Source organism: Rhodnius prolixus, unplaced genomic scaffold (assembly GCF_049639745.1).
Source record: "Rhodnius prolixus isolate KJV_2025 unplaced genomic scaffold, Rpr scaffold_11, whole genome shotgun sequence".
NCBI lineage: Eukaryota > Metazoa > Arthropoda > Insecta > Hemiptera > Reduviidae > Rhodnius > Rhodnius prolixus.
Genome location: NW_027411625.1, coordinates 15,241,996 through 15,266,953, shown reverse-complemented (window position 1 = coordinate 15,266,953; position 24,958 = coordinate 15,241,996). Strand labels below are relative to the sequence as shown.

The following is a 24,958-nucleotide window of genomic DNA, read 5'->3' as shown; positions in this document are numbered from 1 at the left end:
AATGCCACCAAACAGCACCAAATGCTTCAACTCATCATTTCACACACATTTACACTTTTACAGACGCCTCAACTCTTTGTCAAACTCTTAAGGGAGTCACAATAGATCCTTCTGGCCTCAGGGGATTTCGCTTTATTGCACCTTCCTAAAGAAATATATTAGCCAAACAGTTTGTATAAGCACGTTACGCCCACTGCTTGTAGAGGGTGTCGACAAGTTTGCTTTCCTTCAGAAAAGGTTCCTATCTTCTGCCTGTTGCGCCTCAGGACATAAGATTACTCTTTCATTTCTCTTAAATGTGGGTCGAATTATTACTTTGGTATTCTGAATAGTTATGAGGAGGTTAGGCTACTCTTAGAAGCGTTCGGCGCCCTGGCTTCCAAAGTTCACAATTGGGCCTGGCAGTGTTCCTAATGTATTGTAGTATTTGTAATGCTGCTGCGCAATGTGGACGCTAAACACCCAGAAGACCCACTGAGGTCAACAGACGAGTGATAGATGATGACATCCTGCGGATCGACGAAAATAATAATAATAGATGCTCTAATAGACGGAGCCGTAAACATCAGCAAGGATTTGCACCGGCAGGCAGCTCGCTGCCATGGTATCAGACGGATTTGACAGCACCCGCACCAGCCAATATTCTATTCTTGTACGCTGATGATCGATCTGTGTAGATCTTTGCACGATACAGTCTGATCTAGAGTGGGTACCTCTCACTTATCGTCTCCAGTAGTAGTACTCTAAACTCAGGCGATTCAGTCCCGCAAAGCAAATATCTATGGCGGTACTGAGTTAGATTCCCGGTCTTGGATTTGGATTGTTAATGTGGTAATATGAGTAAGTAAAGTAAAGTAATTGCCTATTTTTTCAGGCGGGCTTTACGTCAAAGTACTTATTAGGTGAAATCTGTTACCTTTCAATATGGAAACTCCTGTGTCCGCAAGCAATGGTACAAATATTGAAAGAAAATCTCAAAGGCCAATTTTGAGAGAGAGTGAGAATTTAAAAAAAAAACTAGAAAATTTAAGCACATTTGGCTGAATTCAACCCTAAACTTATTAGAGCGCCTTCTTGTAGCAACTAAATGAAATCCTCTTTTCCTCGTTGTCTTTACAGGGTGTATACGGAGGAGTGGTCGAAACTTCGGGAGGTGATTCAGCAGCTCAAATGCAACAAAAAATATTCTCTTCACTTTGGCCCGATTCTCAATAGTGTCCAAGATATTTACATTTTTAACTATTCCGTCGATATTCGTGTTTTTCACCATATAAACGGCCGTAACATTTCTATCCTTTATCCTACAACAAATCTGCTTATTCCAAACGAAAGAGCATTAAATTTCCTATAAACCTGCTTAACCCAGAGCCTCAAAAAGATTCTTATAACAATGAAAGTTTTACTTGAATGTCTAAAAATTTCGTTCTCGATGATTTTTGTTAAAATTTTCAACTGCATTTTCTCAATGGTTAATGAATCAAGGAATCACATAATTTCAGAAAAAGTTCTGCATTTATTGAGCTTCAAGACCATATGGATTTTTTTGGTTTTTAATAAGACCCTACCCCGAACAGAGGGGTGTAAATGCAGAAAACTGGGATTTTGCGTAACCGACTTTTCATTACTAATTTACTCAAATGTCAATTTTTACCATTTTAGTTTAGAACAATTAGTATTTTATAAAACGGAAGTAAAAAATAAAGTAGCAATAAAACACAGAAGTGGAAAAGTACAATAGGCAGGTGCCTAGTTAAAATTGCTACAAAAATCGTTCGAACTATTCAAACAAGGAAGTGGGAAAGAATTGTGGCAAATTTTTAGTTTCTTGACTTCAATTGTTTGTGCATAATGGAGGAGGTTTTTTTTTCGTCAAAGTTAATTAATAATAATTCAAAACTAATCAATTTTTGGAGAAGGAACAAAAAGAAAATAACCATTTTATTTTTGAATTATTATTAATTAACTTTGATCAAAAAACCTCCATTATGTCATTCAAATAAGTTGCACAAACAATTGCAGTCAACTACAGCGTTTTATTGCTTCTTTATTTTTTACTTTCGTTTAATTAAATAATAATTGTGAAAAACTAAAATGTTTGTTTTTCTTTTTGTTCCTTCTCCAAAAAATTGACATTTGAGTAAATTAGTAATGAAAAGTCGGTTACGCAAAATCCCAGTTTTCTGCATTTACACCCCTCTGTTCGGGGTAGGGTCTTATTAAAAACCAAAAAAATCCATATGGTCTTGAAGCTCAATAAATGCAGAACTTTTTCTGAAATTATGTGATTCCTTGATTCATTAACCATTGAGAAAATGCAGTTGAAAATTTTAACAAAAATCATCGAGAACGAAATTTTTAGACATTCATGTAAAAATTGCATTGTTATAAGAAACGTTTTGAGGCTCTGGGTTAAGCAGGTTTATAGGAAATTTAATGCTCTTTCGTTTGGAATAAGCAGATTTGTTGTAGGATAAAGGATAGAAATGTTACGGCCGTTTATATGGTGAAAAACACGAATATCGACGGAATAGTTAAAAATGTAAATATCTTTGACACTATTGAGAATCGGGCCAAAGTGAAGAGAATATTTTTTGTTGCATTTGAGCTGCTGAATCACCTCCCGAAGTTTCGATCACTCCTCCATATACACCCTGTATATTTACAACTAAACAGTGTAAGGTAAGTAAAATAGATCGCAGAGATAGCACATATAAGTGACATTTGTTGAAGTACACTTCATTGGAGTGCCTTCCCACCTGGGTGTGGATTATGTGATTCGGAGGACGAATAGAAATCTCAAACTTGGAATGCCTGAATTTGTTCTTAATTCTATCACAGTGGATACTCCCAGACCAATTTAATAGCAATAATAGGTAATTACAATTTTTGGAGGGATTTATACACGAAGTGAACACATAATAATGGAAAGTGGGTCAAATCTCATGGTCAACGACCATCTTAAGAGTTGCTTATAAAATGAAAGTACAAAGAAAAATGAAAATATTGGAAGTAAAATAAGATAGAACTAAATAAGGAATAACCAGAACTGTGCCAAAAATAATTTGTTTGCGTAATATAAAGTTTAAATGAAACGAAATTAACTCTGTTCTCAATTTTGAACCTGAACATAAAATAACTAAACAAAATGAACAAAACAACACGAACTTATATTAAATACATTTTTAAATATATAATTGTTTTTATTATGGATGTGGTATGTCCAGCTAAATTTAAAAAAGAAATATTGTTGCAACTGGCTAATTTGCTGGGAACATAAGGCCAATAATGACGGGAAAAAATATTTGTTGCATTTAATAATTAAATTCTTTGACTAAATCGTACCTATAATCAAAGGCTTCTTTACAGTGGCAAAGCCGACTGAATCTGACAAATCTGGATTTCTTTTAGGAGGCTTTTTTTGTATTAAAGTGTCAAATTCAAAATTCTCTGAGGCTGAGGCATAGGGTTACAAAATGGTACATCTCTGCTTTCTAAGTTACACAACAGCTTAATTATATGAACAGTTTTTAAAGCATATTCGCTTATATACAGCAGTTCAGACATTATTAGGTTTAACAGACCAACTTATAAAAGCTACTTTTTCATACTCAGTGGCCAACAAAACGTATATTTCTAAACGTGAAAATATTTCCAAATCAAAAATGTGCACAATTCTCTCTCTTAACGTAGGGAGTTTAGCTTGAAAATATTTCAATTTTACACTATCAGTGAGTAAATGTGGTTAAAGATCAACAAAAATACTTTTCTTCTCAGATGAAAAGTTGGTGTAGGTTAAATGAGACGAAATTCTAATCATGTTTACAGTTGAAGGTCTCCGAAAAACCAAACATGCAAGATAGGAACTTCTCTGTTTCACTATAAATAACTTCAAGTGAAATAAAAGTTTGCCAGCATTTTTTTTTTTAGTATAAGTGATGAGATTTATAATTATAATTATTGTATAGTTAAGGAATGAAGGATTTATCTATTTATTAACGTCCATGTTTCAAAAGTTTCAGATTTTGAGCCTCTAGGATTGCGACTAGATTGAAACTTCATTCTGAAACCGCTCTTCATCTCGTGATTTCGGCTTGAGGCAGCGCGTGCAAGTTATACTCCGTTCAGACTGAATTAATCTTGCATCTAAAAAAGCACTAGTTGGAGCGTGGCCTGCTTATTTCATTTGGATATGCATAGCCGTGGAGACTCTCTAAATGCTACTCAGTAACCTTAATTCTAAGGGACATCCTTGAATTAAGGGAACACAAGCTATATTTTCCAATTTCATGGCAGAATACCGCGGAAACTGTGGGAGGGGGGAATGACGTGTAAATAAATCCCCCATGGAGCATTCTCGCAGAAAGAGACAGCTCAGTTTGGTTTCTGTTCCTCTTTAATGCCATTGTTATTGGCCCCAAAGGAAGTGGGCCAAGAGGGAGTTTCTACTAAAATATCGGCTAATTTGTGCTTCCACGATTTCTGACATACAATACACAAAAGTAACGCAATAATAAGAATAGTTTCATTTCCTATTCCGTTGTGTTCCATTCATTTCCGTTCATTAAGTAAATTAAAATGACGATTTTCAAGGATATAAATTAATAATAATTTTTATAGATTTACTTTAAAAAAAAAAACCTCTATGGGTGGCCTTGGAAGGCTGAAACGTGAGGTCAATTTGAATAAATAAAATTAAACTTGAGGCCAGTATTAGAGACTTGTCGTTGAGGAAATTAAATGAATTATTTTCAGCTACCTAGATAAGGAGTTGCTCATTTCCTCAGACAGGCAGGCTGCGCTTAAAGCGCTGTACTTGTTAAGTGATCTCACCCCTTATTTGAGAGTGTAGGAAATCCCTGAGGCCGCTTTCCCGGCACAATGAGGAAGTTCTTGATTTCAGAGGCAATGAAATAGCTGGTCAGCTGGCCAGAAAGAAAGCATCCGCCCCGTTTACTGGCCCAGAACCTGCTCGATTAAGTCGAGCGTTTTCTTGAACAAGAAGCACACCTTTCCTCTGCCAGCCTCAGTCCTAATCAGCTCGAGCTCGATTTTGTTCTCAACCACATCTGAGCAGTATAGGCTGTTTGATAGACCGTTCCTCCTCCAGAAAAATCACCATGGGCCCTCCCGGAGCAGTGTTCATCGCTTACGCTTTTACCGAAACTTTTCCAAGCACCGCTAAAACTCGCCCGGCCCCTGTAACTCCTGCCGAATTGTTTGTTCATCCGAGAGAATTTTTGTACCCTTTCCGAAAGTAAAAATCGGTTCCCAGAACGTATCTTGCAAAAGTTTTTTCTGCGAGCGGGCACACATCGAAACACATTAAGCGATTGCATGACTTCCGATGGCAAGAAGTGGAAGAAACAATGTCTATTTGCAGCTGGAAGAATAGTTTAGTTGTTAGACAAGTCGGTCAATTGCAGCATGATTTAGCCGGATTAACTTTGTGAATAAAGATGTTTGCGAAAGTTTACTTACCTTACGTCACTGCTCTTTTTTTATTCTAACAATTTCCCTTTTAAATAACCTGAAAGTTGACACCGTTTTCTACTTAAACATTCTCCAGCTAATCCTGTCAGCGAGATCTTCCAGCCAACTCAACTCCACCCGCTCACAATGGCCACATTACCAACTTTTTATCAACTCTAAGTGCAACTCTCAATTTAAAACGTACTCACTTGTTCCGCCTAGTGTTTTTACTTACTCTCGCTGCAATGAGGAGAACAAAGTCTCCTGTGAACACTAACAAAAACGTTCTTGAAGTGTTCTTCAATATTCAATTTCTTCTTTAATTGTTAGTTGCCTTCGCTTTTATAAATGTTACTTGCCGGGTCTCCACGTCCACTGTAGCTGTGGCATGGACTCCTAGAAGATTGAAAGAGGGAGCCCACTAAAAATTATTTATGGAGTTTAATTATTTTAAATTATGTGTTCTACTAGTGAATGAAGCCTGAGCGTTCAACTCCTAAAAAATTGGATTCTCACTAATGGAAATCTCCAAACTTCCTGAGAACCACCAGGTCACTCTCTTTTCTATGAAGTTTTTCTGTTTTTGAAGTTGAAAGTCTGTCCTAACTAAATAAATCATTATTTTATAAAGTAAAAGTTTCTAACTATGAGTATCGATTTAATATTAGAAACAGGTGCTAGAACATTAGTACAGATATTGGACGGAGTAAGTTAGAATTATTTTAATAAAATTATTAATGAATTCCAAAATGAAATAGTGAACTGAATTTATTTGCACAGTTGAAAAGAGGACGTGGAGTTATGGAAATAAAATGAAAGAAATGTATTCGGAGAATTCGGAATGAAAAATAGGAATAGTTAAAGTGAAATGAAGTCAAGAATGGTGTGTCGAGTTTTACAGGTGATACCAGCAGTGATAAATGTCAAGAAGTTACTTGGGGGAATAAAGGCTTGTGATGAAGGATGTATTGGGAGGAGTAATAGGGGTTAAAGAGAGAGAAGGAAAAGCGACTTGAGGAAGGCTGTCGCCATTCAGGTTGGCACGCCTGCTGGGGAGTCGCTTCTCCTCATGAGAAAAAAACGCCTGTGAGGTTATAAAGAAGCATCTTCTAATGTTGGCACAATTCTTCTGGAAGATGTACTGTAATAACTTTCCTAACCTACCGTGTCCTTCGAGGGTGAGACCATCTGCTTCTTAGAAATGCGAAATGGGAGGATAGCAGCTGGCCGAGAAGGCTTCCAGATTGCAAAAAGATGCATAATCTGCGACTGTAAACTGCACAGTTCTATGTCGTGCAGAAAATTGGTCTTCACTACATGATTTTGGTCTGAAATTATTCTGTTGCGTCATGAACTGCGCACTGATATCAATAAGTGCGCGGAAAGCAACTACGCGTTCATAATTAGAATGCTATATTAACTTGACACAAATCTATTTAGTTCAGTTTGCTTATACTCTAGACTTGCAGGTTCCGGAAGTGAAGTGCTCTTGGATGATCTAAGCTTAGAGTAGGGGTCTTCATAAGAAAGTTAAATGTGCTCTTAGGCCAACGTAGGTCCTTCCTGTAGAAAACAGCCCACATCAGTCCTGCATCGTTCAAAAACGCCAGAGCGGAGGCAAGCGTAAACATCTACCCCCAGTTCGGCCCTTATTACTGGCGCTAATACGCACATTGTCCAAGAAGATGGAGCGAACTTTGGTCCCTCTGGCCATGCTCCTACAAAGAGGTTCCGCCGCTAGTCCCTGCCTTTGTAAAAGCTTCTTCAAGAGGAAATGCCATGAATAACGGAGCATTTATATACAATGCAGCAAAAAGGTTCGTGGCCTAATGGTGTCCGCACTGGTCCTGGAGCCGTTCTCTTAGATGTCTATTAGGTCAAGAATCTGAGTGCTAATGGGACGGTTTTTGACTCCTGGACCTGGAAATTGACCAACTACGCCTACAAACTTTAAACATTTACATATTTATTTGAGTAAATTAAGGTAAATTTTTCATGTATAAATTTTAATAATTAGAGTTACAAAAAGTAGTGTGAGGTTCACGGCCATATTTTGCTATTAGCTATGAAAGAACATTTATTAACCGGTGAAAAATGCAATCCCTCAAGCGTGCCGCGATTTCAATAGTTTCCTTTGGCACGGGGAGAGAAAGTAATTAAAAACAATGTAAACACCAAACAGAAGGAGGTAATTAAAATTGTATTTACACAGTCCAACACACGTCAAATAAAATAAATGAATTATTTATCTAAAAAATTTTTGACAGGTCTTTTTTTATTTTTTCGTTTTTAATTATTTATCCTCAAGTGAATTGAATAAAAGCAAACTGGTTGATTTTATATTAGAGTTGATTTAAGTTTTAATAATTAGCTGTAATTTGTTAGGACGGAGGGCTTAGGTCCCTGGTCACGCCGCTGGCAAACTACAATACTACAATAATGATTATGAACTTAATTAAAAAAGCGTTTGCTCCAATAAACTCCTTGGCTGAGTTCCAGAATTCTGAGATAATGAAACTGCTCAAGGCTTGCAAGATCCTTACCTTACCCCCGTTCATTCATATTGCTTATTGCTTGCAGTCTTACTTTATTTCTATTCGTTTTTGCTCGTAGGTGGCATGTATTGCAATCAGGACCAATTTCGGCAAGTTTCTACCTTAACTTTGAATCCTTTAGCTGCTATCATATTGCACTACCTTCGTTCAGGTTCTCTTGTTCAGGCAGTAGGTTTATCACCGGATAGTGAGCTGTAAGAAGCTTCTTGGAATAGAAAAATCTAAGGGTCAGCAGCTGGATTCGAACCCAGGAACCCACATGGGAATTCAGCACGATAAACACTGAGTTATTCCTTCTCAGTATATTTTACGGTTCTAGCATCTGCATAATATTTATGAGTATGAAATCTTTAAATGTAATGACTAGTTGGATGAGTATCAGTCCAAGGAAGTGTAGCGCTGAATGGTTTTTCACTTTATTTTAAAACTTTTGTTCGGGGAAAGCTAAGGGAGCTGTGACATCAGGCGCTCTAAACAGTATTCCTTTTTCATAAATGGACATGCGCTGTACTGAAGTCTAAGTCTATCTTTTAGTGTCAATCTCAGTCTAAGGAATTTTAAATTAAAGAAAGTTGAGCTTATGGATTTCCTCGAGATTAATTAAATATAGCTGAAATGATCTTAGGGACTTAGAGGCGCCGATTACCCGGTCATGCACCGTATAACATTGAGGAATCTGCGGTCTGTTGGACGCTATGAGCTCGCTTTGTACAATGCAAATTGATGAGTTTTGATGATGCAAATTGAAGTCGAAATCTCTACACAAAACTGGTTAATCTACCTTTGGTAGATGGATGGAAGTTCGAAGCTAGTTAGAGATACCAGAAATATGCGAACTACGCCGTATAAAATAAAAAATAGCCATTGTGAGGATTGAATGTGAGAATTGGGTGAGATTACCGGCTTCCCAATGGGCATAGCAAAGCCCAAGATTGTGGGCACCTCTCTCGAATAATAGTTTCAAGGGAGTGTAATTACGTGAACTGCGGCAAGAGAAGCTGCTGTGTGTTCAAATCAGATTGCTTTTACTTTTTTCATTCAAATTCCTCTAAATTTCACTATTGCTAGATTTTAGTCAAGCAAATTTGCAATAGAATTCTGCCCCAGTTTATAAATACTTGGAAAATGAAATGCGAGATCTGGCAGAAACTCTAACTCATTCTGATTAGCAATGCGAGATGGGAATTCAAATGCGCAGTGGATTGTGATAGGTGGTAGTGCTCTGTCTGAAGTGCTTTATTATTGACTGATGCTAATTGTTAAACTACGCTCTATGTCCAGAGATAATGAGAGATGACAGATCATTATGGCAACTCAAAATGGTAGACACAAGCACTTATCTTGTCAGACCAAGTGACGCCATAGTGGCTTATCTTGCTGTCTAGGGCTGGTATTCAAGAAATTCGAGCTATCCCTAATACCAACCAGTGGCAGCATATCATCATCCTTTGGCTACAGTTCATCTAGTTGGAAGTGTGGTTCAACATATTTAAATAAAAAAACAGGAAATGTGGTCAGATCAGTGCAGGATATCCGGCATTGCTCTAGCCAGAAAGTGTAGTGCGATTATAAAAAACATAGTGGACATTATGAAAAAAAGTTCGCTTATTTTAACTGAGCATGGCTTGAAAACCCAACCACACACTTTGATGCCTATAAACACAATATTATATTAATCTTTAGACTCAATTCCATTTGCTGTTACCCATACCACAGCAATCGTGTGAAATTTCCAAATTGGAAATACAAATTAGCAAACCCACCAATCCCTCACGCAAGTTTAGGGGGAGACGGAAATACGTATTATCAATAACATGTAGATTAAAGTTTATAGGAAAACGTGCGAAAGCGTTTTTGAGAAAAAATATAAAGGGAAAATCAATTTTTTAATATTGATTAGTTTTGATAAAAAACTTCATTTTCGGGGCTTTGAACTTGATGCGCTATTCACCTGCGTGAACGGAAACCGCCCGACAGAAAATGCTTCCGCTTGCCTAGAGAATGTAATAATTAATTAATATATTTTAAAAAATCACGCGTTCCAACTCCAAAAGAATCTTTAGACCAAAATCTCCCGAAAAATCGCCCAAGCGCCAGGATTTCTATCAAATTTGACTTCTAAATATCTCCGTACATCAAAGGTATAGTCCATTCTCGCCACTAATCCTTTCATCGTGCAGCCGAGCTCCCCCGACATCACCAAATCCTAGACGTCGGCCTGTGGAAGACCTTTTCAATTGACAGTTATCAAATTGTACGGGAGAACATCATTAGACTGATGTTTGGCAACTCATTCATGTTGCATTTGACAGACATCCAATGCCATCATATTTACTTATCGTATATATTATATAATCCAATTAAAGTGTAAATTTCAAAATAAAGAAAGAAAGAAAATTAAAAAATAATATGAGAGGTTAAAAACATTCAAGTGTTTATGAGTTATAATCGAAAAACAAGCTCGTGATTCTCAGCACGAATGAGTTTTAATTTTAATACTTGGGTATAAGTTTCGGTTTTATAAAATTAAATACAGACGAGAGACAAATTCAACGGAACCATTTGTAACAATCATTTTCCTTACTCTGGGGAGCACGAAATACTCATTTTTGGAAAAGACGCTGATGTGACTCAATCGCGAAAAAAATGGATTCTCACCAATGGAATCCTCCAAACTTCCTGAGTACCATCAGGTTACTCTCTTTTCTATGAGTTTAAAAAACTTTTATTTCCCATGTATCTTATCATAACGTAGTTTATTAAAGATATAATCTAATTAAATTCTATGCAGATTTTCTTATGCAATGATTCATAACAACTAATTACAAAGTAGATATTTGTGAAAATAGTTTAATGCAACATTACACACAAATATTGCATTATGCAGTCGCAGTAATTAAATAACGTAGAAAATTGTTAATGATCTGAATAGAAATCTGCTCACGAAAATAATTTAAAGCATTAGGGCCCAAACTTAGCTAGAGAAATGCTTTTGGCTTAATTTTAATGATTTCTGCCAATAAATTGTTGTAATTGTCAGATGTCAAATTGGTGTGAAACATATTAAAGGCGTTTTATTCTTTCATTTAGGTGAATGGACTGTTTAGAACAGCCTCAGCACTACCTTGGGAAAAGACAGCCGTGGATATCTCCCAGTGCAAAGGCCTAAATCATCTATTAATTGTTGATTACTATTCGCAATGGAGGGAAGTACGTCAGAAATGTCACTGCCAAAGATACGAGTATAATCAACTGCCTCAAGAAAATGTTTGCACGCCATGGTATTATTATAGCTGGATGTCTGTGATAATGCTCAACAGTTTGTGAGTTCAGAGAAGGATCTGATTTCCTACAGAATCTATTTGACATTTGTTATAATGTACATTATATTTTTCCTGGTCGCTTTGGCAAATTTTACAAATGATGTCTTAGAACAACTAAAATTCCAAATCTCCCAGTATTATTGAAGAAACGTAAGATAAACCTGTGCAATCAGAATTGGAATCATTACGTTTACGAACTTTCGAAACCATTCAGTTACTACTACTTAAATACGTTGAATCGGTAAGCTAGTTTCCATCGTGTAACTCAATCACTGCTGATGATGCCATAGAGTGAAGATTTTTGCAGAGGATTGTGTTGCAATCCCTGAACTTTTTACCTTGCTCTCGGTATGCTAACTTCAAGGCTTCTTTCTCATTAGTAGTTCTTGGACAACTAGGTATTACTCTGGACGATGAAATTTTTCTCTCTCTACCCTCTTAAAAACAATACTCACTTTAAAGTGGACATTAGGCCAATGTTACACTGCCTGGAGTTACCTGCACTAGTAACGCCAAGAAACTCCAGACTAGTTAGCACAAATTTTACATACTTGAAATTGACTGTACACGACACTTTATAATCAACTACCTCCACGAAAAGTCAGCCATAGTTCCAGAACACTCCTTTATTAAAAACCGTCTACTGAAACTGCTCTCCACTCTAGGCTGTCAGCCGAACCCACTTTGCTGACGAATTGGCCACCTGCGACTCTGTCTTGAATAAAACTTCTCCCCCTCAAGCTGTAGGTACTACCCTCTTATTCCTTAAATATAATCTACTTTGTCCAATCTTAAACATCCCAGATAAACCACCTGTAGTAAGGTGTAATGTGTCAGGACTTCGCACTTCTTTACTATCATTTACCTATTTCCTTTGTAAAAAGCTCTTGAGGTGTCAATAGACATAGACATAGACATAATTTATTTGTTTTAAGATACATATCTTATACAAAAGAGTTTGATTTAATAATTAAACAAAATAATGAAACAACAAATTAAATATTTACTTTTAATAGAATAAAACAATAATAATAATAAAATAGATTACTATGTTTCATACTTTAAATAAACTATTCATTTTTTATAAATGCTCTTAGTTTGAGCGACCCTACTATATACAAGTAAATATTTTTTGCCTGATCTTTGTCTTGAATTTCCAGCAATTTCGTTATTTTTGCCACTTTATCATTCACCCCATTCATGTATTTGGCCAGATACTGCATTCTTAAAGGTTCGTACAAAGGGCATTCGATCATATAATGTTCTAAATTCTCTGGCAATTGGCATTTACATATAGAACAGTTCTCTGTCCCTTCAAATTTATGGAGTACCCCATTCCAATATAGTTTAAAATATTTGTAATTATTAACTCTCAATTGGCTAATCAACCTTCTTTTGGCTATATTTTGAATAAAATGTAAATATTGTTCCCCCAAACCAAAAGTTGTTAGGTTTCGATAATAAACATTATAATTTGAATTTATAACCGCTTCAGAATCTAACGACTTATGGTGGTTCACATACCGTTCAATTAAGTTCGAGGTTTCCCTTAGTATTGTCTGGATATCCTGATTCAAAACCCATCCGGATCCCACCGTGTCAAGTTTTCTTTTAATTTGACTGTACCAGTTGTAGCACAGATCATTACGCTCCCAAGTGTTAACCACTTTAAGCCTTTCATAACACAGTCTGGGTAACCTAGATGGTGACATGGTAAGTATTCTGTGCAGCCAGCCAAGCATGCGTTTCACCACTTCAGCCTCCACATGCTTCAATCCTAGTTCCATTCTCGCAAAATGCATTGGAGTAGTCCGAGGCCAATGATAGAGCGCTTTATAGAATCTATATGGGATCAATTCCAATCTGTGATAGTGTAACGGCCCCCAAATTTCGGCGGCATAAAGTAAAACAGACGTAACCATAGAATTACAGAGCATCATTTCTGTATCAAAAGATTTAGATTTTGCCTTACTTAAAATGCGTCTGACATTTGCTGCCACTATCATAGCTTTTTTAGTTACAGAATCAACATTCTGATTAAATTTTCCCGATGTGGCAAATACCACTCCCAAATATTTATAATTCTCCACTACTTCGAGTTTTGTATTTTTAAACATGAGGTGTTTCATCTGTTTCTTTTTACCCCCTCGACGAAATACCATTGCCTTAGTTTTCTGCTGATTAACTACAAGTTTATTACTGTCGCAATATTGCTCAAGTAATTTTAGTTTGCGGCTGGCATCTGACCACGAGCTTGATAAAAGAATTAAATCATCAGCAAACAGTAAAGTATTAACCTCATTACGCGAATCAATAGCTACTCCTCTGACGTCATTTTGTTCAAAGAATTTGGTTAAATCAGAAATATATTATATTTCTGATTTAACCAAAGAAATATATTAAGTGCAAACAGCAGAGGTGATAAAGAATCACCTTGAAGGATTCCCTGGGTTAACTCTATTTCTTGATCATTTATGACTATCTTAGATTTACTGTACGCCTCACTTAATAGATTTACAATTTTAGTACTTACACCGAAATTAGATAATTTTTGAAATAATTTGTAATGATTAATTGAATCAAAGGCTTTCTTAAAGTCCACAAATATTGCAATTAGAGACTCTTTTTTTTATAGTTAAATTAAGATTTATTAAGGAAGAAAGCACAAAAATATTGTCATTACAACCCCTTCCCTGTCGAAACCCAATTTGTTCTTCCGGTAGAATGTTATTATTATCAGCCCAGATAGACAGCCGTTGGGACAAGATGGAGGTAAATAATTTGGCAACAGTATTTATAAGTGCTATTCCTCTATAATTATTCGGATTGTCCTTTTCACCATTTTTATGAATAAAAAACATTGCTACTTTAGCCCATTCTTCCGGATATTTCCCGTGACTGAAAACTGTATTCATCAAATTTAGAACATAATGCTCCCAATTGGCCGGCATCAGTTTATACAATTCATAGGGGATACCATCCGTCCCCGGAGCTTTACCGTTTTTACACTTTACTATCGCGCTTTGCAGTTCTTCTAACGATATATCTTTATCAAATTCCGTAACAGAAAGTATTCTAAAGCCCCAACTTAACGGCAATCTAGAAGGATAAGTAGATTTATAAAGATCTATTAAAGTTTCTATTGGAATGGGTTCTTGAACATGATCTTTTCCTAACTATATTTATGGCCTCCCAAAATTCTTTACTATTTTTTACGTTACTTAATTTTTCAAAGAATTGTTTAAAATATAATTTTTTATAGTAATTAACAATATTTTTATATCTCTTTTTGCTCTCCTTATATTGTTTCAACCAATTAGATTCAAAATGATTTTGTTTACAGTTTTTAAATTTATTTTTGACATCTTGCCCCGCATTTTTACATTCCTCATTGTACCATAACTGCTTTTGTTGACAAACATTTCTGTCAATATAAATTATTAATGAGTATAATTGAAGTTCATATCTCAAAAACAAAAAGGGCATACATTACAAAGGTGGTATTTTGTTTTCTTACTTAAACCTCTGTTCTACGCTTGTATGCTCTCAAGAAGCGTTCTCTAACAAAGACCAAAAAAAATAGTTTGAGTTGAGGTGCCGTTTACAGTAAGTTCAGTTTTTGATTTTTGATTGATTAAAATTTTTTTTTTAATTGTGAAACAACTTGACCGCTTTCTGCAAACTGCATATACTTACTGCATATTGAACTGTTGATTTTTATCTTCTTTTCTGTAAAAAATTATATTGATCTTTTTACTGAAACTACTGTAGGCTACTGCCTGGGTTGCCTACAGTAAAAGGCTAGCCCTGAAACCATTTTTTTCCCTCAAGGGACCTCAAGGCTTACATCTATTGGGTAAACTCAAAGTGGAAGAGCTATTCTTCTTCTTAACGAGAGGTTAAAGAATATATTGATTATTAAAGTTATTAAGAAAATTTGAGTTAATTCGTCTGTTTTGGTGTTTATATTAATCTAGGAGGCTTGGGTTATTGTAGAGAGATTACTGTAGCGCGGGAAATCTCAACAACCTTATCTAGCCAACTCTAGCCGGCTCTGAAGCTGTATCAAATTCATTTATGGTATTCCGTTTGTCCACCTTGCCACTGGCTTTCATAATAGATGATCTTGACTGGAGTCAGCCTGCACAATACCTGTTATTAATACTTACCTCGGGAGTCCAGCAAGCTCTGTCTGAACTCTCCAAAACCACATCAGTACAATGAAAGAGAAGCTCATTTCAATATTATATCTAACGTTCCGCTGCATCACAATTTCCCGGCCTATCAAAATCCCACACAGCGTTTCACTCAAGGTGTTTGGCCCACCTCGCAGGCACGAAAATTACTTCAAAGCTAAGTCCACCAACGATAGTAAAACCACCCATTGTGGTTTCTTTGAGATATCGAATTCCTTATTGCTCCAATAAGAACAAAGTTTTCGTGGTCCGGTCAAATATTCAAGAACGAGTTCATTGACTAGGTAAAGAAGTCCTTAGTTTGACAGGGAATAAGTGAGTTGTTTGATTACAAAATTAAGAAAGATCAGGCTTAAATTTAGGCTTCCAGTTTTTCACTGTACAGACTCACAGAATAGCCTAGGTAGAGAGAAGTCAGTATGGTTTCCCTCTAAAATGTGTTTCTGAAATTCTAAGTTTAACTTTAGGGCTTAAATGAACCAAGTTTTCACTTTTTGAAAAGTTTTCAAAAGTGGCACCTATTTTCTACAAAGTATACATTATTAAAACTGTCCGGTAGGACAGTTGTATAAGGGTTGATCGTCAAAAACTGCACGAAAAAGCGTAACATTGAAAAACCCAACTTTGGCAATTTTTACACATTTTCTATAAAAGATAAAATACCCAAATTTTCTTTGTAGCCAATATCCTCACTTATAGGAGGAATCTTTTTGTATCAACGTAGATCCAATCAATTTCAAGAAAACAGATACCGAAAACGGGCAAAAAAGGCATTTTCAAAAATTGTTCTTGATCTTGTTCTTGTTACTTTTTATGTAAACAACGTAGCGCCTATAAGTACTTCTCTGTTAAATGTTTGTAAAAGCAAAATATATTTTTCGCAATGCGGAGCTGGAAGAAAATTTATTAGAGGGAATCAAAGTTGCAGTAAGAGAGAAGTGGTCGCATTTCCGGTGGATACCCAATTTGGATATTGGTCACGATCACCTCCTCTTACTTGGAGTAAGCAATGAAATGAGGACATCTTCAAATATATTCGGTGGATACCCCAAAATTTTGGCTAGCTCATTTACTTTTTACTTACAGCAATAAGTGCGGATTGACAAAAAAATAAAAAACATGAACATAATCGTTTTATCCATTGATATGTGCTTTCTCAGTTAAGACCACTTCTAGGCGTTTTCCTGGCGCTGGAGGAATGTCAGTAAATTTACCCTCGTGTTGAGATGTAAGAAGCATAGAGACGGGCGGAAACAAACAAAATACTGTCTACCCATACAAATATCACTACAAAACCCACACAGTAGTGCTTTTATTGTGTATATGTGGTATAGAGTGTATGTACAGCTTGGCTTGTGTAATTGGCACAAGGTTGCTTCGTCTGCGTGCTCTGATATGTTCTAAGTGAAGACAAACAGGCTGCCGCTCGGCTCCAATTAGGGATGTTTGAGTCTTTGCCCAGCAGATTCAGGTCTCGTGCCTCCAGGGAGGTGCAGGCCTCATGGGAGCCGGCACGCAATGAGTGCCAGTTAGATTGGCAGAAAGCGCCTCTTAACGAACATACCGCCCCCTTCGCGCATCCTATCTCCCTTTCTATCTTCTCCTCACAAAAATAGTTGTTGATTTGCTCTCATGCTTGACGCGCAGAACTAGTCCCAAATTCTACGTTACTCTTACGTAATTACGTGAGTAGGCAAGACACTGGGTTACTTCCTTAATTGTAGTTACTTATTCCAGTGGTTTAGTTGTGTGAGCTTGAAGTGACTTTTACCGCCCGCTACCACCTTTTCCTCCATGACTCTGTGTTTCCATTTGAAATACGGTTTCTCTACTCAAATGTTAGGCTTTTCCAAACATAGCCCATTATTTTCTAGGACACTTTTTGTCGCAGATATGGTGTACAATCACTTCTTTTACTATTGCCCGTTCAATCTGGTACCGCCTAAACAATGCTTAGTAAAACACAAAAATTAAAGGAGTAATGTGTTTTGTTTCCATTGTATTTTTAGAATGTTTTAGTTTAAATAAGTTAAATTGCAATTTACAAAGTTTCCTATTCAAGTTAATATTTTTTGATCGAGAATTATATAGTTTTTCTCTTCATTTTTAAGGGGTATTAAATCAAGGTGTAAGATAAACAATGAAGACAACTTCACGTAGTGAGAGAAAATCTTGCAAGCTTCATTCAAGGCTCTTTCTTTTACGAGTATATTTCCAGAGAGACCTCAATTTAGGAAATTAGTTACATAGAACATACTTTTTCTTAGAAGCAGTCAGAGAAAGGAAAATTACTGTATGTTGAGCAGTAAAATTATTACTGGAGGAGGGTATTTACGCTTCAATTGGATGTTACGTAGAAACACAGACGCTGGAAGAAGTGGGCAGCACAGGGAATCCGATTAGCTGTACGCTGTCAGATGGTGCTGCAAGCAGACGCTCTGAATTATAAGACTGTTGCCTGAAGTCGGATTTACTGTTAAGTATCAGGGCCAGAATAAATCTCTATTCACTGAAAACTATTTGCTTTTGATTTTCCATTTTTCCTTTCATTTATTCCTTTACTATTATCACTTTGGTGGGAGGGGACGCAGTGTTTTCTTTTTTATTGGAATTCACTTCAATACAAAAATAGTACCACCAGTGAATATGGTGTAGGCGTCCTGGCATGTTAGGCAGGTGTTACTCAGTGAAAATACTCCCCAGCTACTCTGATGAGTAGAGGGTTGAGCGGAGGTGAGGAAATATCGGGGCCAGCGGTGTTTAAGTCTTCTGTGAGGATTGTCAGGTGTAGTGAGTGAGGGCAGTCTTTGCATAAGTGGGTTTTCCCCAGCGGGATATTATTAGCTGGTGCGCTAAGAGGACTTCAAGTTCGGCGAGGAGGCTTAGATTTGGAAACACAGGACGGAACGCAGTAGTCCATGTCCCTATTAATCTACGGCCATTACATTACAGACTGGGCTGGTATATAAAATTTGCAAGGGTCCCCCAAAAAAAGCCTTTCAAATCATAACCTTTATTCTTCACATTTCAATGGAATGCACCTTTTGAGTTCTCTGAGTTAAACCAAAAAGTTGGTTGTGTATTGGTTTATATTTGCTCAACACAAGGAACAGATTCTTGTGCACACTCAAACGGCTCTCTTAACTACAATGGTTGCAATTCGAAGAGGGTCAATCATGGACGTTTTGGTAAACGTCGTTTCTGGCTCTAAGTAAACAAAATTAAAGTAATGACTATTTTTTCAGGTAGGCTTCAAGTCCAACTAGCGATTAGGTGTGGTGGACGGAGGCGACTAGCAAACATACTTCCCTGTTTATTTCACATATTGACCATCGAATAAAATCCAAGGCATAGACCAGGAATCCAAACCCAGTACCGCAATAGTTGTTAGGTTTGCGAGCCTCGCCTCTAACTGCTCGGCTACCGTGGCGCCCCGTTTTCGGCTGTAAGTATTCATTACCCATTATTAATTCTGGTTTATTCTAGTCCCTAAACCTTCTTTTTATAACAATTAACCTTTAAATTTGTTTCAGAGAAAGTGGTATGAGTGCCCTCTCTGGTAAGCGGGTAATAAGGCGACCAACCCTCTACAACTGACCTACCGGACAGTCTTTATACGAATTTAATGAAATTATTCAATAACTGTATTAAAGGAAATTGTAAAATTCAGCAAGAAATTTGATTTAGTGGAAAACTTTGGCGCCAACTTGGAAGATTAGGAGAACTACCAGAATTTAGCTTGAAGAAAGAACACCTAGAGATTAGTTGGATAATTTTGAAGATTCTTGTACAAAGTTTGAAGCGTTGGCTAATTTTACCTAGCTTCTAGTGGTTTCCTGTTTTAATCTTAATAAGTTCCTGAAATGACCAAAATAAGTGTGCAACGGCGCCTGGTTCCTTAAATGAAGACAAACTCTGGTCAGATTACTGTTTTCGATCTCATCCAAGCAAAGTCAGTTTGAACTTGCATCAACAACTTCAAGTCTCATTTTCCAGGATTCCTTTCGAAAGTGGACTAACTCCATTTCTTTTTTTTTCTGCTCAAGTTAACCCAAGCTGTGTAATTAAAGTTACCATGATAAACAGTGCGATAAACGAATAATTGACCGTATTTTTTCTCTTGTTATCAACTAATCCTTAAGGGCAGACCCCAAGACTTTTGACCTTTGCCTAAAGTGACTACTTTTACCGTAGTGGCATATCCAATAAAGCTTGTCTCTAAACTTTCTTACTTACTGAAGCTCTCTGGAGCTCGTCCACAGTTTGTAGGTACTACTGAATTTGGTTCTGTCGAGCACCTTTGTCAATTTATTTTTTAGAATCTTCTTCGGTAATAAGTAACCTTACTTACGGGGCAAACGGGGTTGCCCACCTGTAAGAAGCCCCTCTCATAAACTGTAATTAAATAATAACTCTGTAAATCTTCGCTATATTTTAATAAAATTTGGCAGCACCAAGAAGTGGAAGGCCTAATTATTCTTTATATTCTAATATTTATTTATCATTAGATATATTTAAAGATGTTCATATCAAGGGAGAAAAATCTATTCAGAAGATACAAAACTCTCCTTAAAAAAACTTAAACTTATACGTCAAGTATAAGGGTTGATTAAACGACAAGAAATAGTTTTTGTTAAGGTGTTTAAAACTGTACTTTTTTCTGGAATAGTACATTAGAGACAAGCGTAACTTGCGGGTTGCCATGGCCTCTTCAAAGTTTGGAATTTCAACCAGATATTTTAACGCCACTTAACATTGTAGAGGCAGGAAAAACGTGCATGACACTCAAGAGGACACTTAGAGGCAAACTTAATGAGACCTGCCCACTCTAAACTATTTCTAAAGCAATTTTGCTGAATATTTATTTGAATAAAAGGGAAAGGTTATAATAAAAGGTTATACTGTTAACTATATGGAGCCTTACTGTTTTGGTCAGCCTTTAGTGTTCTATAGAGCCTTACTGATCTATCAAGTATTATTGTTCTTTTACAGTTCTGGTCATAGACGTGGTAAAGCCATATTTTTCACTGGAATGGTACATCAAGAGGACCTTTCACCGAAAGGTGCCGTTTATGGAAAGTTCAAAAAGTTGTTTGCTAGAAAATCCAAAACAGAAAATCGACTTCCTGTTAGATAATTTGTGGCTTTCAACAAGCTGTGCTGGTGGTGACTAAATCAAATATCAAATTTGAAATGTCTGAGATTCGGCGTTCTGAGTTAGACTTACCACCAGGCCTAACCATTCGTAATAACCACTTTTTCGCACTCTGCTGACATCAAAATTTGTATTTCTGTTGAAAATTTCACACGATTCTTTTATTATGTGAAACAGCAAATGGAAACATCCTACACAGTCTACACATTAAAAATTTGTGCATATAGGTAAAATATGTTTGCTAATCGCCTCCGTCTACGACACCTAATTTGGTAGCTGGCCTGAAAAAATAGGCATTACTTACTTACTATAGGCGTCAAAGTTGTGTGGTTGGGTTTTCAAGTCATCCTCAGTTAAAACAAACGAACAGTTTTTTTCACACTGGCCACTATGTTTTTCACAATCGCAGACTGAGAAAGATTTGAAGAAGGCCCTGGACTTCATTGCCGCCCACAGTAAATTACGCCCATGTGGGTAGTAAGGGCAGAGAAGTGAATAGTAGCCTGCTAAACAGTGTTATATCCTAGGCAAATGGAACTGGTTTGCTGGGTGCCATATATGGCAGAAAGAAGCAGCCGAGAGTCACAGCTAAATGGGAGAATGCGGCTACAGCAGTTCTAGGACAGCAGCATAAAGGACCAGTGGTTTTTGCAAGTGGAGGATAATGGTCTTGAGGTGACCGTGCTCACCATGGAGTTGGAGGAGGGTATGCTGGAACGGCCTCCACCACTTCATCGCCCTTAAACATGAATTAATGTGCTATTGAGCGTTGCCTGTAAATTATGCATCATATTAACTCTCCATTACAACCCAAATATATTACCATTTTCCTAAATTAGAGCTGCAGATTTTCGTCATTACTGGTATTATGATACCCTGATTTTAAGAAAGCGGTTTTTAGGTTTGGCCTGGGTGTGGTCAGCGTAACTCAAAAACGGAAAATCGTAGGGCTCAAATGTAAAACTTTTCTCAAAAGTTGATTTGAATAGCACTTTGTATTAAAACAAATCAAACAAGAACAATGGTTAGACAAAGTACCGGAAGGGTTAATCTCCTTTTGAAAGTTTGACAGAGTTACGACTACACGGCCAAGTAATGGGTAATGCTACGATAATATAGGCTAGATGTCTGTACAAAAGCACGTGAGTTCCAACTCACCAAGGAAATCTTGCGACTCTTTTAAACCAGTTTTAACATACTGTGCAGGTGGATTGGTCACGTGGTTCCACTGGAAACTCTGATGGTGGATGCAAGTCCGAATCTGAACAAGAACACAATAAACATGCTTAATGCGACGGATAAAATACAGCGATTTTTATAGAAAATGTTAGGTACCATTTTAAAGAAAATCCGTAGATTAAAGTGACATTCCCTGGTAATTAATTTGAAGCATCCGCTACCTATTGACGAACAAATCTTCAAGATACTAATGTATTATTTGTGGGGAACATTTCAATGAATAAACGTTAAATAATTCAACTAATATTGAAGCGACATTGCGTTATGACTTGGAATAATTTAGTTTGAAATACGAGTTAGTTAGGATGTAGTGAAGGACGAGGCTGCCCAGCGTCGGGCCATTCTGCCTTAATGACCTGGTCTCCGACTGCCTCTAGATTTGTCCAAGCTACAGTCTCCATTATCTGCAGTCCGTTATTACGCAAATAACAATATTATTTGATTGAATATTACGCCACTGACCGACAGTGCCACTTCAATTCAGCCGAATATTGTTCATAAATTCAAGTTGACCCAGTTAATGGCCTACGCTACATTGAGCTAAATCCGTGTTATAAAAGCACACTCTGGAGTGACCACACACACGGCTTTCTTTTACTACTATTCTCAAGGTTATTGCTTACAAACTTCAAACTCTGAACATTTGAGCTGTATTTAATTCTCACCCATCATTTACCCTTAGTAAAATATGTTCCCTGAGGAACGCTTGAATAAAGGGGAAAGATAGGAGAGGGAAGTGACGTTCGGAGGAAGGATTTGAGGATTAGATAGTAAAGGAAAGGATGCCGACCTTCTTGCCATGATCGGTCATAAGCTTGAGAAATGTACAGAAATATGAGAGGGCAGGACTGTTTCAGCTAAGCGCTTTACGAAATGTTCTTTTCTCTTTTTTCAAATTTCTATCCGAAATAATTCTATTGATTTTCTTATTCTCACACAAGTCTACGAGTTTCGACTGGGTGCCCGCATCACGCAGCTAGTTTTATTATATATGATTTAAGTTAATAGTTTATTCCAAGGTTTGGTTCGCCCAAGTTAACTTAAAAGTTAACGTTAAATATGTTTTGATAAAGCAACACCTAACAGAGACACGAAAGGGCGTACCCCTAACGTTTTAATGTAAAATGATCTCAAATGTTTTACCTTATTAAGTACCATTAATATTTTTCAACCAATAAAAAGAAGCTACAGGCTGGGCACGAACTGGGGTTTGTAGTGCTAACTTATAATTACTGCACCAATCCTCCAATGTTTGGTAATTTTCCCGTGTGAAATTAATGTGGGGATTAATGCTGTTTAGGTAAGTCAATAATTTGCATATGTCTCATCTTGTTTTGAGTGTGAATAGTGAGCCGCCTACAAAACGTGCCTAAAATTTTACACTGCATTATGGAACTTAAGTGTGTACAAAACGTAGCATAAATATTTTGGACAATATGGCCGACTAGTGTGCCCCATTCCTAATTCGTCATTAGCAAATATTGATGCTGAAAGAACTTCAAAAGCTGAATTAATTGCGGTGAACACTGAATTACTCAAATTTGATACGACCGCGGTAGTACCTACTGGAAATAAGAGCAAGCAATGTAGCCAATATGTTGGTTTAAGTATTGATTAACTATGATCTCGAAGCTGGGCATAAACAAATATTTAGTATTTCAATGTGAACTATAAACTATGTAAATCAAACAACTATTAGGTCATTAATTTAACGTAATTATGTACGAATGTAAAGTTGTAGATGAAATTGGACTTTGTCTGGAGGTGTTGGAGTGCTGGGCTGGGAGGAATTAATCTGAGCGACTCTGACCGTGTTCAGACTCTCGCCCTCCGCAACAGCACCCGCTCTGGTGACTTCGCACTAACACCCGTCCAGTCATTGCCGGATACAAAATCAAATCTTCTCGACTATTTATTAAGGAAACTCCCCGGATGATAACCAACACTTTTTCACACATTAATTGATAATTACTGACACGTTTCCTCGCACGTTGAATTTGAATTGATTATTCCCATTAATTTGAACTGCATTTTTACTCAAATGTTTGATGTTTTAAATGCGTAGTTGAGATAAATGTTCAAGTTAGATCCTTGTGAAGTTTGGGCAGAGGAAATCTTGTGAGTGACCATTCCTGACTTTATTGCGAATGAATTTCGTAAAATTTTGCATGATCCTAATACGTTCTATTGCTAGACTTAGAATAAACCAACAATCCTTAATTCTAAGAAGAATTACTATGTCAGTAATGATCACCAACGAAAAGAAAGCAGTCTAAGAGAAATATCTTCTGAGGATCAATTCAGAATATGCTACTGATACTTCTATGAATAATATTATAAAAAAAAGATTTCACGTTTATTTTATTTCTCGCGAATTTATTTATTTTTTGCAATAATACTTCTTGCCGATACATAAATTGCAAAAAATAAAGTAGGAAATTCTCTTTTGACTTTTATATGAAATGAAGGAATTAGGTGTTACGCAACGACGGTTGCTGTCGGTGAAGAGGTAAAAAAGAAAAATCCAAACAAGATTTAATTTGGTTCTTTGATGTGCACTGGGACTGTGGATATCAGCGCGCATCCACGCGCCCGCTACACTGCGCGCTGTAGATATTGGCGCAAGTAGCTCAACTGTTTCATTCAACATTCCTCGTGGTTTCGGCGCTGATGAAATTGGTCAGCACGCTCTGAACACTCACACGACTCAATATTAACGCAATTCTGGCAATTAAATCTCTTGGAAACGAAAACTCTATACAGCTTTACAGATGACTAAATCTAAACACACGTTCGAGATAAACAAGTTTAGGAAGAATAAGATGTTCAAATTTGCAGAATTTCGGTAAGGAACAAGTCTCCTGAAGGAAAGAATATCAATGTAAAGTCACCGCCTACTTTCCAGGCCTGAGCTTAACGTCCAACTACCAATTAGGTGTCGCGGACGGCGGCGGAAGCTCATACTTCACTATTAACAATTTCTTCTAACAAATAAAAAGTAGCTACTCCAATCTCCCATCA

General features: G+C 36.8%; 1 protein-coding gene across 4 annotated transcripts in view; it reads right to left on the bottom strand.

Moving 5' to 3' along the window:
• Positions 1-24,958, bottom strand: part of LOC141459316 (neural cell adhesion molecule 2-like) — a 580,420-nt gene that overhangs the window by 341,471 nt on the left and 213,991 nt on the right. The window lies entirely within an intron of this gene.